The sequence below is a fragment of the Sus scrofa genome, chromosome X, assembly GCF_054392235.1.
Source record: "Sus scrofa isolate SSC_HxYL_T2T_F1_AM1 chromosome X, Sscrofa_HxYL_maternal_Yorkshire_Landrace_v2.0, whole genome shotgun sequence".
Classification (NCBI taxonomy): domain Eukaryota; kingdom Metazoa; phylum Chordata; class Mammalia; order Artiodactyla; family Suidae; genus Sus; species Sus scrofa.
In genome coordinates this window covers 70,027,056-70,045,752 of record NC_139401.1, presented here as the reverse complement: position 1 = coordinate 70,045,752, position 18,697 = coordinate 70,027,056, and the positions used below count along the sequence as shown (strand labels likewise).

The window sequence follows — 18,697 nt, the reverse complement described above, 5'->3', positions numbered from 1 at the left end:
AAAGAATCTCTAAATTATTGTGAATTTAATGTCCCATGTATACACATATATGATAAAGCAGTATATTATAATATACATACATTAAGTTATTAAATTATAATTATTTTTGGTTCAGTAGTTCTGTCGCATCTTTTTTTTATAATGACTTGTTTTTTCTGTTATAGTTGATTTACAGTGTTCTGTCAATTTTCTACTGCACAGCAAAGTGACCCAGTCACACACACACACACACACACACACACACACGCACACACACATTCTTTTTCTCACATTACAAAATATAAATGTAAATAAATATATATCAAATATCATGGCATGTTGCATATATGATAAGCAGCACATTAAATGTAAGGTATTAGTAATACCACAAGTGAGTAAGAGGGCTAGAGCTATCCTAGGGTGTGATTGAGCCCAGTAAGCATGGATATTTGCAAGGCAACTCCTCAGAGCAGTGAATGGGAGACTGTCAAAAAAGATCCCACTGAGGAGTTTTTCTGTGTGATAGAGATAATTTTGTGACTAGAAACATTTTGTTCCTCTCCAGTTTGAAACTGTACTTTTTTATCATTAGCTGTGTATTTCTTTGGGGTTGCACAAGCCAAATTTTTCTTTTTTTAATTTTTTTATTGTTATTTCCCCAATACATTTTTATTTCTACTGTACAGCATGGTGACCCAGTTACACATACATGTGTACACTATTTTTTCTCCCATTATCATGCTCCATCATAAGTGACCAGACATAGTTCCCAGTGCTACACAGCACTAATCCATTCCAAAGGCAATAGTCTGCATCTATTAACCCCAAGTTCCCGAGCCATCCCACTCCCTCCCCCTCCCCCTTGGCAACCACAAGTCTATTCTCCAAGTCCATGATTTTCTTTTCTGTGGAAAGGTTCATTTGTGCCATATATTAGATTCCAGATATAAGGGATATCATATGGTATTTGTCTTTGTCTTTCTGCCTTACTTCACTCAGGATGAGAGTCTCTAGTTCCATCCATGTGGCTGCAAATGGCATTATTTTGTTCTCTCTTATGGCTGAGTAGGATTCCATTGTGTATATATACCACATCTTCCTAATCCAATCATCTGTTTATGGACATTTGGGTTGTTTCCACGTCTTGGCTATTGTGAATAGCAATAGCTGCAATGAACATGTGGGTGCATGTGTCTTTTTTAAGGAAAGTTTTGTCCAGATCTATGCCCAAGAGTGGGATTGCTGGGTCATATGGTAGTTCTATGTATAATTGTCTAAGGTACCTCCATACTGTTCTCCATAGTGGTCGTACCAGCTTACATTCCCACCAACAGTGCAGGAGGGTTCCCTTTTCTCCACACCCCCTCCAGCATTTGTTATTTGTGGACGTATTAATGATGGTCATTCTGACTGGTGTGAGGTGGTACCTCATGGTAGTTTTTATTCTCATTTCTCTAATAATCAGGGATGTTGAGCATTTTTTCATGTGCTTGTTGGCCATCTGTATATCTTATTTGGAGAACAGTCTATTCAGGTCCTTTGCCCATTTTTCAGTTGGGTTGTTGGACAAGCCAAATTTTTCCACCACCCACGATTGAGTTTGGCAAGGATGTGACCCTCTCAAAGAAGGTGCAGGACTGAGCCTCTGGAAAAAGGCATAGACAGGTTCTTCCCAGCAAACCCTGAGAAAGGCCCAATGAAAGACTATAATTAATAATATGATGACTAATACCAACAGTGAATTTGAGTCTGAATTGAGATGTATTTACGTGAACCTTAATACTGTTGGAATATCATTTTGAGATAAATACTGGGCTAGATGCCCAGCCAAACTCTGATCATTTTTTAAAAATTGCCCTCTAAAGATGAAGAAGAAGACATAGAAATGAAACTTGGGCATTGTGCACTAGGATGATTTCCTGGCACAGAGGGGCACAAAGAGGGTCATCCAGAGGGTGCCCACTTACTTATACCTAAAACTGCTGGAAGCATTTACCAAGGGATTGTCTATATTATCTGAACCCAGTTGGTAGTGGCAGTCAGTAGACTGGAGAACAGCTTGGGGGAGGGTGAATCTTACAGATGGACAAGCCTCCTGATGGAGCTTTGGTGTGGGAGTGCATGTTAGAGTATTTTAGCTGCTGTCAGGCTTCTCTGCTATATACCTTTGTAGCTGCTGTAGCCACCTCTTCGCCCCGCCCCCACCACCCCCGGCAACCTGCCCAAGAGAGGGACCTGAGGCAATTGCCCTTATTCTGCATATAAGATAAAACTAACTCATTTGTCTTGCTTATGTATTCTTTTACCATTTATCTTAGAGGTATATGGAGAGCTGTAATTGGTTCTGCTCAAATTGGCTATCTGCTGCCAGAGTTACTGAGTATTATCTGAGGCTGAGTCCCCTGCTCCAGGTGGCTCTGGAATGTTTTCATGTACAATATAATGTAGGCTCTTTTGTGTGCTGTCAGAAAAGGACAGAAAATGTAGATGGAGACCCTGTTATCAAGGGAGACCATTGCTTCTTCTGAAGCAAAGTATTTGGCAGGTTGTATCTAAAAAATTAAGGGATTGAAACACTCCTTGCTCCACTTTATCATTTCTTAGAACAGCTTCTCCTATCACTCACCTAATTCAACTACTAACTAGCCCTTGCATTTGTATGGCATTTTATACTTTTCTAGCATGTTTCTGTACATTATTTGATCCTTAGAATATTTTTTTGTTCATGCTCTAAGGCCAAGTTCAAATGCTGTTTTCTACAAAGGGAAATTTAAACTTCCTCTAACCTCCTGAGGAATTTTCTATGATGCTTTTTTTGTATTTAACCATTTTTCCTGTTTTTACTTCTAATTATTTGTATACATGTCTCATTTAATAGACTAAAATCGTCAATGGCATGATCTAGATAGAATTCACCAACAACTAGCATTAACAGACAAGTTAATGAATAATGGAGTAGAAATAGAGAAAAACAAAAACAAGTACTTGAAGCTTAGGTAACTTTGCCAAAGTCATTTATTATAATTACTGGCAGACCTGGAACTTGAATTAATTTTCTCCTAATCCTGTACTACTATTTTAAATTCTCCACCATACTGCTTCCATTATCCTGGCTTCTTACTGCAGATCACATTTACTCTTCAGAAATGAGGAAGATAAGTGAAGTCTCTAATAGTCAGGAAAGGCCTTAAGGAGGAGGTGGACTTTGACATATCGGTATAATTTCACTGGATAAGATGCAGAGTGGAGGGTGTTTTAGATAGATCTAGATGTGAAAGCACATAGAAAGATGGGAGGAAGAGCATGATCTGTGGAGAAATGAGGCCAAATCTAATAACCAGGGCAAAAGAAATTGTTTGGAGGCAGGTCTTGAAAGCCATGTAGAAATATTACGACATGATATGGTAGGAAATAAGGCCCATGCAGGTAGCTTCATATGGGGGAAAGTTCTGTAGTAGTGAGGACTTACGATTTTCTGGTCTGCCAACCCTTTTGGGTTAGAAATGATGGCAGGGACCTAAATCTCTGCAACTCTTACCTCCTGGCTTGGTCAGCTCTGAATATGAAATATATTTCATTAAAATATTCTAATTGCTAACTAGCACAAAATCTTAGTTGCCAAATTTCCAAATCTAAGCTCAGAAGGGGCCCTCTTGCAAATTTGAAAGAGTTTCAGCCAGTCTCCAACATAAACGACAGCAACATCTTCTCAGAGCCACCTCTTAGAGTAATGACAATAAAAACAAAAATAAACAAATGGGACTTAATTAACCTTAAAAGTTTCTGCACAGCAAAGGAAACCCTAACCAAAACGAAAGACAACCCACAGAATGGGAGAAAATCTTTGCAAATGAATCGACTGACAAGGGATTAATCTCCCAAATTTATAAACACCTTCTTCAGCTCCATACCAAAAAAAACAAACAACCCCATCAAAACATGGGCAGAAGATCTAAACAGACAGTTCTCCAAAGAACACCTACGGGTGACAAAAAAAAAAAAAAAAAAAAAAAACACACATGAAAAGATGTTCAACATCACTCATAATTAGAGAAATGCAAATCAAAACCACTATGAGGTACCACCCTACACTAGCCAGAATGGCCATCATCAAAAAGTCTACAAACAATAAATGGTGGAGAGGGTGTGGAGAAAAGGGAACCCTATTCCACTGTTGGTGGGATTGTAAATTGGTGCAACCACCTTGAAAAACAGTAGGGAGATGCCTCAGAAAACTAAAAATAAAACTACCATTTGATCCAGCAATCCCATTCCTGGGCATCTATCCAGAGAAAACAATAACTCGCAAAGACACATGTACTCCGATGTTCATTGCAGCACTATTTGCAATAGCCAAGACATTGTCCATCGACAGAGGAGTGGATCAAGAAAATGTGGTACATATACACGGTGGAATATTACTCAGCCATTAAAAGGAATGAAATACTGGCATTTTTTTTTGTCTTTTTTTTTGCCTTTTTCTTGAACCACTCCTGCGGCATATGGAGGTTCTCAGGCTAGGGGTTGAATCGGAGCTGTAGCCACCAGCCTACGCCAGAGCCACAGCAACGCGGGATCTGAGCCATGTCTGTGACCTACACCACAGCTCATGGCAACGCCGGAATCTTAACCCACTGAGCAAGGCCAGGGACCAAACCCGCAACCTCATGGTTCCTAGTCGGATTCGTTAACCACTGTGCCACAACGGGAACTCCAATACTGGCATTTTTGATAACATGGATGGACCTAGAAATTATCATGCTGAGTGAAGTCAGTCAGACAATGAGACACCAACATCAAATGCTTTCACCGACATGTGGAATCTGAAAAAAGGACAGACTGAACTTCTTTGCAGAACAGATGCTGACTCACAGACTTTCAAAAACTTATGGTTTCCAAAAGAGACAGTTCAAGGGGTGGGAGGGGGTGTGCTGGGGTAGTTGGATAGAAATGCTATAAAATTGGATTGTGATGATCATTGTACAACTATAAATGTAATAAATTCATTGAGTAATTAAATAAAAAGAAAGAGTTTCAGAACTCTTTGTCACAGTAATGAGGATTTTTGCCTTGCCCTGGAGACGCTGCCAGCTCCTAGAGACCTCTCTCTGGCTCTCTAAATTAGAAGAGTTTAGAGTAAATGGAGTTCCAAAGAGAGAGTGTACATCCTTTTTTGGGGGGGGGGTAGAGTGTACATCCTTAAGCCACCCTCCCCTGCACCTTTTTAACCTTTGGAGTTAGGGAGGTTAAACTAACATTGTCATTCAGCCACTGTTTTGGTTCAGGGTACTCAAGTTCTTACCTACCGTTCAGACTTTCAAATGTTCATATCATCTGGTTGGTTCCCTGTATTGCAAAGACTTAACAAATGCACAATCAGTCTTTCCCTGCCCTGTCTTCAGGAATAGCAAGTATTAATAAAGCATTGGCCTCCACTAACAGCTTACCACACCCTGGTAAGAGGGTAAATCTTAGTACAAATTTCATATACACCAAACCTCTCTCCCCTCTTCCCCTCCCCTTTCTCTCCCTCTATTCCCCCTTTGACTCACCCTTCCTTCCTTCCTTCCTTCCTTCCTTCCTTCCTTCCTTCCTTCCTTCCTGCTTTTGCTTTTGCTTTTTATTGCTTTTTAGGGCTGCACCTGCAGTACATGGAAGTTCCCGGGCTAGGAGTCAAATGGGAGCTGCAGCTGCCCACAACAACACGGAATCCAAGCTGAATCTGTGACCTACACCACAGCCCATGGCAATGCCAGATCCTTAACCCACTGAGTGGGGCCAGGGATTGAACCCACATCCTCATGGGTACTAGTCGAGTTCTTAACCCATGGAGCCACAGTGGGAACTCCCATTGACTCCCTCTTTCATACATACTTCTTATAGTTTGCTGTCCAGTACCAATTGCATATTTGGCAATGGACAAAAATACAAAATTCCTGTTCTCATTTGTTCACACCACTAACTTCCTGATTCAGTTGTCTCTGTAAGAGATGCTAGCAACCTCTCTCAATGTTTCTTTCCAACCAATATGCTCTTATTCTTTCTCTGGAGAGCCATGGAGTTTCAGCAAAATCTACTCTCTAACTGTTCCAAAAGGTGACCTCTGAACGCTAAAGGGAGAAAAGACAGAAGGTGGTAAGTGGGAGCTGGACCCTTGCAACATAATATTGGGAGGTAGTGTGGAAAAATAAAATGAGCATTAAGTATAAAGATTTTTGGACTTAATTTTCTTTTAACTAACAGTTGTCAAGTCTTTACATATATTTCTCACACATTTATGTGACCTTATGGTAGGACTGTGGTACGTATTTGTATCATCTGACAGTACCTAGCACACAGTTGATATTCAGTCGAGTCACCAGGCACCCCCTGTGCTATAGTCACCATTTCCTGCCCAACTTCCCTATTCTCTGAGTTTAGGTCATGTTTCTTCCTCTTCCTAGCTTGAGGCCTTGGGTAGGTTGCTTAACTTCTCTGACTCTGAATTCATTTCACCTTACACAAGAGATAATACCTGCTTCATAGTTTTATTGCACAGATCAAACAAAATAACAGATATGAAATGTTATATAACCTATAAAGTGCTGTAAAAAATGTAAGGCAGTTTTATTGGGCTAGTCAATAAATCTCAAAAAACACATAATTTTATCATATTGGTGAACTATGCTTCCACCTATATTATGTTGTGGTGTTCCAAGCCTATTTATAGACCTAGGTTTGCTCAGGTTCAGTTCATTTGGACATCTTGATTAAAGCTGATGCTAAGAAAGAAACAAAATCCAACCTTTATCTGTTTTTGATACAAAAGCCAATAGCAAATTACATCACTTGAATTTAGTTAGATTTCATTTTCCTTTGGTATCTTGGTGAAATTCCCAAAAGAATGCCAAGGAATAATTAAAGAAGACTGGCTCTGGTGGAGGAAGTACATTAAAGGCAATTAGTAAAATGTAACAAACTTAGATGAAAACCGAATCTGTATTTCCCCAGCCATTTCCAAGAATAAACTATATAAATCTGTGTTCCGAATTCACCAAAGGAAATATTTTTTGGACTCAAGCAGCAAGGATTTAGTGATCTCTTGTTACATGCCCAGCTCTGTGCAAGGGGCATGGTATCAGAGTAGACATAAAATTCTGAAAGCCTTCTTTCCAGGAGCACAAATTCTGATTGCGTCCACAAAACATAGGGGGGAAATTGTTTTTTGGTCAGTGGGCTGGACCTTGAAAAGTGGAGTTTAAAGAGGCAGAAACGAAAAATGCAAGGGAATCAACAAAATTGATAAACCCCTAGCCAGACTTATCAAGAAAACAAGAGAGAGGACTCAAATCAATAAAATTAGAAATGAAAAAGGAGAAGTAACACCAGACACCACAGCAATACAAAGGATCATAAGAGACTACTGTATGCAATTATATGCCAATAAAATGGAAAACCTAGACGAAATGGACAAACTCTTAGCAAAGTACAATCTTCCAGGGCTAAACCAAGATGAAATAGAAAAGATGAATGAACCCATCACAAGAACTGAAGTTGAAACTGTGATTAAAAAACTTCCAACAAACAAAAGTCCAGGACCAGATGGCTTCACAGGCGAATTCTATCAAACATTTAGAGAAAAGCTAACACCTCTCCTTCCGAAACTATTTCAAAGAATTGCAGAGGAAGGGATACTCCCAAACTCATTCTATGAGGCCACTGTCACCCTGGTACCAAAACCAGACAAAGACTCCACAAAAAAAGAAAACTACAGGCCAATTTCACTGATGAACATCGATGCAAAAATCCTCAACAAAATACTAGCAAACCGCATCCAAGAATATCTTAAAAGGATTGTACATCATGATCAAGTGGGATTTATCCCAGGGGTGCAAGGGTTCTTCAATATCCGCAAATCCATCAGTGTGATACACCACATTAACAAACCAAAGAATAAAAACCATATGTTCCTCTCAATAGACGCGGGAAAAGCCTTTGACAAAATCCAACACCCATTTCTGATCAAAACCCTTCAGAACGTGGGCATAGAGGGAACCTACCTCAACATCATGAAGGCCATATATGACAAACCCACAGCAAACATCATTCTCAATGGTGAAAAGCTGAAAGAATTCCCGCTGAGATCAGGAACAAGACAAGGATGTCCGCTCTCGCCACTACTCTTCAACATAGTTCTGGAAGTCCTAGCCACAGCAATCAGAGAAGTAAAAGAGATAAAAGGAATCCAAATGGGAAAGGAAGAGGTAAAACTATCACTATTTGCAGATGACATGATACTATACCTGGAGAGTCCTAAAGACTCTGCCAGAAAACTGTTAGAGCTCATCCATGAATTTGGCAAAGTCGCAGGATACAAAATCAATACACAGAAATCAACAGCGTTTCTATATACTAACAATGAAAGATCAGAAAGAGAAATTAGGGAAGCAATCCCGTTTACCATCACATCCAAAAGTATAAAATACCTAGGAGTAAACCTACGTAAAGAAACAAAAGACCTGTACTCTGAAAACTACAAGCCACTGATGAAAGAAATCAAAGATGACACAAATAGATGGAAAGATATACCATGCTCGTGGATTGGAAGAGTTAATATTATCAAAATGACTATACTACCCAAGGCAATCTACAGATTCAATGCAATCCCTATCAAATGACCAAGGACATTTTTCACAGAACTTGAACAAAATATTTTAAAGTTTGTTTGGAAGTACAAAAGACCCAGAATAGCCAAAGACATCCTGAAAAAGAAAAATGGAGCTGGAGGAATCAGGCTCCCTGACTTCGGACTATACTACAAAGCAACAGTCGTCAAAACTGCATGGTACTGGCACAAAGACAGAACTATAGATCAGTGGAACAGGATAGAAAGCCCAGATTTAACCCCATGCACCTACAGCCAACTAATCTACGATGAAGGAGGCAAGAATATACAACGGAGAAAAGACAGCCTCTTCAATAAGTGGTGCTGGGAAAACTGGACAGCCACATGGAAAAGAAGGAAATGAGAACACTCCCTAACACCATACACAAAAATAAACTCCAAATGGATTAAAGACCTAGATATAAGACCACACACTATCAAACTCTTAGAGGAAAACCTAGGCCAAACACTCTCTGACATAAACGACAGCAACATCTTCTCAGATCCACCTATCAGAGTATTGACAATAAAAAGAAAAATAAACAAATGGGACCTACTCAAACTTCAAAGTTTCTGCACAGCAAAGGAAACCCTAAACAGAACAAAAAGACAACCCACAGAATGGTAGAAATTTTTTGCAAGTGAAACAACTGACATGGGATTCATCTCCAAAATTTATAAACACCTTCTGCAGCTCCATACCAAAAAAACAAACAACCCCATCAAAAAATGGGCAGAAGGTCTAAACCGACAATTCTCCAAAGAAGACATACAGATGGCCAAGAAACACGTGAAAAGATGTTCAACATCACTCATTATTAGAGAAATACAAATCAAAACCACGATGAGTTACCACCTCACACCAGCCAGAATGGCCATCATCCAAAAGTCTACAAACAACAAGTGCTGGAGAGGGTGTGGAGAAAAAGGAACCCTCGTACACTGTTGGTGGGATTGTAAATTGGTGCAACCACTGTGGAAAGCAGTATGGAGACTCCTCAGAAGACTAAACATAGAACTCCCATTTGATCCAGCAATCCCACTCCTGGGCATCTATCCAGAGAAAACCACGACTCGCAAAGACACATGTACTCCACTGTTCATTGCAGCACCATTTACAATAGCCAAGACTTGGAAACAACCTAAATGTCCATTGACAGAGGAGTGGATCCAGAAGAAGTGGTACATGTACACAATGGAATATTACTCAGCCATCAAAAAGAACGAAATACCAGCATTTTTTGCAACATGGATGGACCTAGAAACTATCATGCTAAGTGAAGTCAGCCATACAGTGAGACACCAACATCAAATGCTTTCACTGACATGTGGAATCTGAGAAAAGGACAGACTGAACTTCTTTGCAGAACAGATGCTGACTCACAGACATTGAAAATCTTATGGTCTCTGGAGGAGACAGTTTTGGGGGTGGGGGTTGTTCTTGGGGTGTGGGATGGAAATCCTGTGAAATCAGATTGTTATGATCATTATACAACTACAGATGTGATAAGTTCTTTTGAGTAATAAAAAAAAATGAGAAAAAAAAAGAAAAATGCAAGGAAGCCTACCTATTTTGGGACAGTAAGCATATCAAATGCTGTGCATGGTGCTAGGTAAGGCTGCTGAGACATGGTGGAGCCAGATTATGAAAGTTCTTGAATCCTTGTAGAGGAGACTGAGTTTGATGTGATAAGCACTGATGACTCACTGCGACTTTTTTTAATTTAAATTTTTTTTTTATCATTTATATATGTATATTTTTTCTACTGTACAGCATGGTGACACAGTTACACATACATGTATACATTCTTTTTTCTCACATTACGTGTTTCATCATAAGTGACTAGACAGAGTTCCCAGTGCTACACAGCAGGATGCCATTGCTAACCATCCTGAAGGCAACATTCTGCATCTATTTACCCCAAGCTCCCAGTCCCTCCCACTCCCTCCCACTCCCAGTGGGCAACCACAAGTCCATTCTCCAAGTCCATGGAATACTACTCAGTCATTGTGACTTTTTGAGCCAGGAGACTGATAAGAGAATAGTGTGTTAGAACAAAAAGACAACTTCCAGAATGGGAGAAAATAGTTTCAAATGATGCAACTGACAAGGGCTTAATCTCTAGAATATATAAGCAACTTATACAATTCAACAGCAAAAAAACCAATCAATCAATGGAAAAATGGGCAAAAGACCTGAATAGACATTTCTCCAAAGAAGATATACAGATGGCCAACAAACACATGAAAAAATGCTCAACATCGCTGATCATAAGAGAAATGCAAATCAAAACTACCATGAGATATCACCTCACACCAGTCAGAATGGCCATCATTAATAAATCCACAAATAACAAGTGCTGGAGGGGCTGTGGAGAAAAGGGAACCCTCCTGCACTGCTGGTGGGAATGTAAACTGGTACAGCCACTATGGAGAACAGTTTGGAGATACCTTAGAAATCTATACATAGAACTTCCATATGACCCTGCAATCCCACTCTTGGGCATCTATCCGGACAAAGCTCTACTTAAAAGAGACACGTGCACCCGCATGTTCATTGCAGCACTATTCACAATAGCCAGGACATGGAAACAACCCAAATGTCCATCGAGAGATGATTGGATTTGGAAGAGTGGTATATATACACAATGGAATACTACTCAGCCATAAAAAAGAATGACATAATGCCATTTGTAGCAACATGGATGGAACTAGAGAATCTCATACTGAGTGAAATGAGCCAGAAAGACAAAGACAAATACCATATGATATAACTTATAACTGGAATCTAATATCCAGCACAAATGAACATCTCCTCAGAAAAGAAAATCATGGACTTGGAGAAGAGACTTGCGGCTGCCTGATGGGAGGGGGAGGGAGTGGGAGGGATCGGGAGCTTGGGCTTATCAGACACAACCTAGAATAGATTTACAAGGAGATCCCGCTGAATAGCATTGAGAACTATGTCTAGATACTCATGTTGCAACAGAAGAAAGGGTGGGGGAAAAACTGTAATTGCAATGTATACATGTAAGGATAACCTGACCCCCTTGCTGTACAGTTGGAAAATAAAAAAAAAAAAGAATAGTGTGTTAGGAAGCATTGTGCAGGGTGAACTTAGAGATAGGCACCCACTACCAAAAACCCATTTGCTAGCTCCCCTTTTCTGAAGCAATGGTTGGCATGGAGAAGGACTATTGAAAACAAGATATTGCTAAGAAAAGAGAACAAGAACAATGGGTCATAACAGAAGATCAGGTTATGTCTTATTTAATCAATTAGAACTCTGGCATTAGATGATTTTTGTGGGAAAAAAAAGGTTTCTGTCAGTTAGAAGCACATTTTTTAAACATTAAATGGTTATTTAACTTTATAGGCTTAAAATACAGTGGGTTCCCAGAGTTGAATCAGTGAATGGCTTCTGCACCTGACCTGTTTCTAGCAACAAGCACGGGAAAGAATCTCTATCTTCTCTAGGCTCTCCCAGAGCTGGAGAACCCAGCATTTATGTTCCTATGAGTGGGTTAAAATAAAGACCTCTATTGCCTATGAAAAGAAATTAAGAATGAGCCAAAGACAAATTGAACAAAACACTATAAAGATTGCAAATAAAGAAGTTGCATGAAGATAAGAGAAAAACATTGTTTTTAGTTACTCATTTAAATACTGTTGGCTTAACACACACACACACACACACACACACACACGTCTCTTTACTCTATTAAAATTTCTGTATGTGGGAGTTCCCATCGTGGCGTAGTGGTTAACGAATCCAACTAGGAACCATGAGGTTGCGGGTTCGATCCCTGGCCTCACTCAGTGGGTTAGGGATCTGGCGTTGCCGTGAGCTGTGGTGTGGGTTGAAGATGTGGCTCGGATCCCACATTGTTGTGGCTCTGGCGTAGGCTGGCAGGTACAGCTCCAATTAGACTCGTAGCCTGGGGACCTCCTTTTCAAGTGCAGCCCTAGAAAAGGCAAAAAGACTAAATAAATAAATAAATAAATAAATAAAAAATTTCTATATGTGACCTGAGCATATTGGCCCAGAATGATGGTAATAGGCTGTGTGAGTTTGAGCAAGTTAATTAAACTCTCTGAGAAGCTTTAGTATTCTCATTTATAAAATAACAATGTTAATTCCTACCTACTTCCCAGGGATTTTGTAAGGATTATATGCAAATAATGTAAAGCTTCTAGTGCACAGTAAATGATGGATAAACGTTAATACCTTTATCATTAGACATTATGAGGTTTTTGGACTCATGTGCATTCATCTAAAGGCAGCCAAAGTGTTCTCCAGTTTGCTGTTTAAGTATTTGCAAATATGTAGAATTTAACCCGGTCCAATCAGCAGCTGCTTAAATAGCATTCAGGGTTTTAGTTCGTGTAAATTCCCACAACTGGGTTGGAGTTATGTTGGGGTAGTGGTCAGCAGCTGGTAAATCCAATGTATAACTTGTCCTGCCGAAATACTATATTTTTAACCTTAAAAAGTTGACTTATTATAATATAAAGTAATCCTACGTTCTATGAATAAAGTGAGTCCTCTGCTAAGGAAATATAATTCTAGTCTGCTTCAAAACCTACACCCTTGTATTTCCTCATGAACTTTGACTATAGTGTAGCTTCATTTGGCAAAGCTCAAGAGAGAATGAAAGATAGTATATGAGGTATTAATGGTGAGAGCTGTTTATTGCCATTCATTCACCTATGAGTGCTATCTGTGCCACCCATTCAGACATACCAGAACATGAAAAACTCTCCATTCATGTGCAGTACATGGAAATATTTTGACATGCTCATATTTTTATAAAAATTGAATGGCTTTCCTTCTCTGTTCATCAGGACCAAGATCTTATCTAAGATAGTACGAAGGCCACCAGGACTTTTCCAGGTAAAGTACTCTGTACATCTTGCCCCCTTATCCTTGATTACTGTCTGGTTAAGTAAATAATTAAGCAGGTATGTAAATAAATAAATAAACAAAATTTCAGTATAAATAAATCTACAGAAAAATATCAAAAAATCATGTAGCTGTAATTAAATATTTGGAAATCACTGGCTCTAAGGTACCACGTAATTCTCCATAGTAATTTCACAGGTAATATAATGCTGAGCCTATGGTGGCTACTCCATTGAAATGAAGTCAAATCGCAGTATCAACTTATCACTCCAAAGCTTCTTGGTGACAACTGGGTAACTGCAGAGATTTTAGTGTCAGCAGCTAGAGTTGCCACCCTGAGGTGACAGGATTGAGCCCTAGTATATTTAGCTGGGGGCAGAGGTAAAAAATAGCAAGAGACTTTTTCATGTTAACCCACTGGAAAAATTTTCAACTCCGTATACCTATTGAATGGAAAACTCTAGCTCCTTTGTCTCAATTTTTCATATTCTAAGAACCCAAGAATACCTCTCTGTCAGAGTGAGCTCAGTAATGAAAAAGGCATGAACAAAATGACAGGCTCTAAACTGATTCTGCGATGTATTTGCAAATGGCAAGGTGCCTTTTATTAGATACTATCAGTGGGAGTTCTGAATTGTTAATTACTTGATCACATTTCAGACACTGTCTTTATAATACTGGCTTTCACCTTCTCAAGGACCAGCATCCTGGCAAAAAACACCCATTCAAACAAATTGTGGGGTAGAGTGGGGATGAGATTACCCTATCTGAGGGTGGTACAATTATTTCAGAACTGTTATAAATATTTTTGAACATTTTCTGAGCAGAAGGGGTGAATGATAGCACAAAACTGGTTGAAACAAGAAAATTGGGAAAACATTTGGAGTGGAAGTGAAAAAGGGCTAGTAAGGGATGTGGCAAGAAGAAAAGAATAAAGAAAACATGAGTTATGGAATTCCTGTGTGACTCAGCGAATTAAGGATCCATCATTGTCACTGCAGTGGCTTGGGTCACAGCTGTTGCACAGGTTTGACCACTGGCCCAGGAACTTCCACATGCCATGGGCATGGCTGAAAAAAAACTGGGTTGATATAACAATTTCCTTTTTCCTCCTAGAAGTCTTGTCATAGGTGTCAAGATGCTACTGTTTGTCTATAGTCCATAAGCAAGCCTAATGGTGAACTTATTTGGTCTAAGTATATAATAAGATTTGTATCTAGGTATATTATGAGAGCTAATTAAACTGTCTCTGGCACTGGGGAAATATTAAAATGTGAGTGTGCAGATTTTCTTTTTCTTCATCCTGCACCCCATGATGGCAGATGTTAGGAAGCATTATGCTGTACCTCTCCCTTCTGTGAGTCATATGCTCCCTATTCCTCCCTTCTTACATGTATCTTGGCCTTTAAATGAGGCTGCTTCCTTTAAGTCCTAGTGAGTTCTGAGGAAACTCAGGTAGGTAAAGAGGTACCCAGATAAGGGCAGAGTCAGCAATTTAATCCCATTCATCTCATTCTTAACTAATTCAAGAAAATTACCTAATTCAAAACTACAATGAGGTACCACTTTACAATTGTTAGAATGACTGTCATCAGAAAGAACAGAAATAACAAATAATGGAGAGGGTGTGGAGAAAATAGAACCCTTGTACACTGTTGGCAGGAATGTAAATTGGTGCAGCCACTACAGAGAATGGTATGGAGGTTCTTCAAAAAACTGAAAATAGAGTTAGCATACGATCCTGCAATCCACTCCTTGGCATATATCTATAGAAACTTCTAATTTGAAAGATATGTGCACCCTAATATTCATAGCAGCACTATTTACGATAGTAAAGACATGGAAGCAACTTAAGTGTTCATAGATAGATGAATGGATAAAGAAGATGTGTGATACATACATATATATATATATATATATGCATATATATATATATATGCATATACACATTTACATGCAGTGGAATACTACTCGGCCCTTAAAAAGGACTGAATTTTGCCATTTGCAGCAACATAAATGACTTGGAAGAAATGAAATGTCAGAGAGCAAAACAAATGATATCACTATATCGTATCACTTGTTTTTGACATGTATCATATCATTCTGATACATATAGTATCATATCACTATATGATATCACTTATATTTGGAATATAAAAAAATACAAGCTAACGTATATAGCATACAGAAACAGACTCATAGATACAGAAAACAAACTGGTGGTAGAGTTCCTGTCGTGGCGCAGCGGAAATGAATCCACCTAGGAACCATGAGGTTGCAGGTTCAATCTCTGGCCTCTCTCAGTAGGTTAAGGATCCAGGGTTAAGGATCTGGCATTGCCATGAGCTGTGGTATAGATCACAGACGTGGCTTGGATCTGGCGTTGCTGTGGCTGTGGTGTAGGCTGGCAGCTGTAGCTCCAATTAGACCCCTAGCCTGGGAACCTCCATATGCCGTGAGTGCGGCCCTAAAAAGACCAAAAGAAAAGAAAAGAAAACAAACTAGTAGTTACTAAAGGGGAGATGGAAGGGATGAGGGACAAATTAGGGGTATGGGATTAAGAGATGCATAAGAGATACAAAATACTGTGTATAAAATAGGTAAGCAACAAAGATATACTGTATAGGACAGGGAATTATAGCCATTATCTTGTAATAACCTATAATGGAGTATAATCTGTAAAAATATTGAATCACTGTGCTATATATTTGAAACTACTATACTATTCTAAATCAACTATACTTCAAGAAAAAAGTACCTAAAGTATCCAAAAGCTTTGGAACACATTTTCAGGTGAGCTATTGTCTTATTTCTTCACTAAGAATGTTTTAGGTTGGCATGACAGTGTACTTATGTACCATAAGTGACAACAGAATGAATGATCCTCAGAGTATTTATTAAAAACTGACTATAACTCCTCTAGTCACTGAGGGTCTGATTTCTTTAAAGGTATCTGATGACCTATTAAGCATACTTATATCCATTATTTCTCTCATTTGAGTCCTCAACAGCCCTGGTAAGTAGAAATGGTAGGGATATTCATCTTCATTTTACAAGCTCACAGATTAAAAATAAAGGTGATAAAACCATGACTAGAACCCAGAACCCCTGACTTCTAGTCCAGCATTCCTCTTGGCTACCATTCTGATTCTCATGATTCATCCATAGTCGACTAGTATTAAAATACCTCTTCAATCATGACACTCCCCTACTTAAAAATGTACTGAAGAAAAGATACTATTCATGACTTTGGGGCCCACTCAGCCCAATTTCAACAACTTTATGTTATTACTTCTCTGATCCTTAGTTTTCTCATCTATAAACAGAGATGATGGTACTTATTTTCCTGACTCACAGGCGATAATTTTCAAGTGCCAGGATGAATATGATAGTTCTACTAAACTGTCAAGCCCTCTATATGCCTGATACCATATTCACTTAATTCCTTAAGTTTAATTAGGACTGGCCATGGAAAAATAATATATATGGCTTTCTTAGCTGTGCAAAAGTCTGTTCTTGGCTAAAACACTATTGTGTTGGGGGTCTTTTGGTAAGTTTGACTTGAAAAAAAATACCTCAAATAACTGCTAGCTCCAAATTTCAGATGTTTTTCAGATTGGGAACCTACTGTAACCTCTTCTCTCCTTTTCTTTCAAGAGAAGTTTTATATATAAAGAGTTCAACTGGATTGTTTAGAGCAGCATGTTACTGAATTGAAGTTGCCCTATCAATCTTGGGGCGAGTCAGTTCATTTTTATGGTCCCACCAAAGATTGAACTCTGGCCCTCAGCCCAGGCATCTCAAAAGCCTGTGATGAGTGGCAGGACCATGAGCTTTGGAGTAACTCAGTGCTAGGTTTGAATCCTGATTCCCCTCCGCTACATAGATGGGCCTGAAAGAGTTACTTAACTTTTTTTCTGAGTCTGTTTTCTTATCTATTAAGGAGATGATAAAATATATCTCATAAAATTGTTGTTTGAATTAAAATAATAAATGTATTTAAGTTCTTTGTAGAATATTACTCAATAAGTGTTATTTTCCTTCCTTTCCCATACTGTGGACATAGGGTAACCAGGTGAGCCTGTGGATGGATCAGTGTAGTACCTCTCACTCCTGGAGAAAGTCCTTCTGAGTGCATATCTTAGGGATAGGGAGGGTTTCCAGCACCACATCTGAATACTAATGACAGCATTATTATAGGTATACATGCACAGCAAAGACATCATCTTTAACAGCTGTGTTTAGTTGAGTAACAGATTTAGAAAGCACAGGCTTTAATCTATGTTTTATCCTGGGATTTCATCACCATCTGATTTGTTTTTTTCTGGCTAAAAACTTTAATTGAAGCTTGATTTCCCCTGCTCCCCTCCCCCACCACACACATCCCAGCCATCCTCCCAAGAACTAACTGCATTTTAAAAATCTGAATAAGAAGTTGGATTAGCATTTGGAAAACATGAGGTAGTGGATACCTGATGAGCTAAGGAGTTCATTTCACTTTGGAATGGAAGCTTTAATGACGTGTTGTTTTTTCCCAGAAAGTCCTGTTTCTTTCATATCTGCAGGGAACAGATGACTCTAGGGATTCTACATCAAAGCTTCGTTCCTCCTTGTTGCATAGCTGAGTGAGGCAATAAGCAAGATAGAAACTGTCACTGAGTAAAACCAGTTCAACAGAGCAGATAGTGGAGATAGAGGTTTTTTTTTGTTTTTTTTTTTTTTCTTTCCCCAAGGAGGGGCTAGAAGGGAAAAGTAACAGAGACATTTGCCATAAACTTTCTGGGGGCAGAAACCACTGGTACCTCTCCCCCACACCTAAAAACCCAAATGGATTCTGGATTCAACATCAGTCTGTTTCGATATTGACATCATAAACTTGTCAAGATGTGGGGGAAAGGCAAGATAACAGGATAGCGCTATTGAGGAGGGGCCTGAAAGTAGGGGGGGTAAAAAGTAGGATTGTACTAAGGCCATGTAAAACTATGCAGTCTGCAGCCATGTGGGAGCTCAGCTGTATGGCAGAGGGCAAAGTTTTTAAATTTATCTTAAACCATGTCCCATCACATTTTATAGCCCCTTCTCCACTCAGCAATACTTTGCAGGCACCAAATAGATTGTAAGAACTTTATCACTCCCATTGCTTTTAGTACCAGAAAATATCTTAGAGATCA

At 39.1% G+C, this 18,697-nt stretch overlaps 2 protein-coding genes across 4 annotated transcripts in view; both read left to right on the top strand.

Annotated features, from left to right (window-relative positions):
• RLIM (ring finger protein, LIM domain interacting) overlaps positions 1–18,697 on the top strand; it is a 194,702-nt gene that overhangs the window by 61,058 nt on the left and 114,947 nt on the right. The gene's annotated exons all lie outside the window — the stretch shown is intronic.
• NEXMIF (neurite extension and migration factor) overlaps positions 1–18,697 on the top strand; it is a 152,495-nt gene that overhangs the window by 93,553 nt on the left and 40,245 nt on the right. For 2 of the 3 annotated variants that reach the window (XM_003484131.5, XM_085008449.1), the window contains exon 2: positions 13,469–13,517. The exons of the other annotated variant lie outside the window; for it this stretch is intronic. The gene's annotated coding sequence lies outside the window, so the exon portion shown is untranslated. The remainder of the gene's footprint in view (positions 1–13,468; positions 13,518–18,697) is intronic. 3 annotated transcript variants of the gene reach the window in all.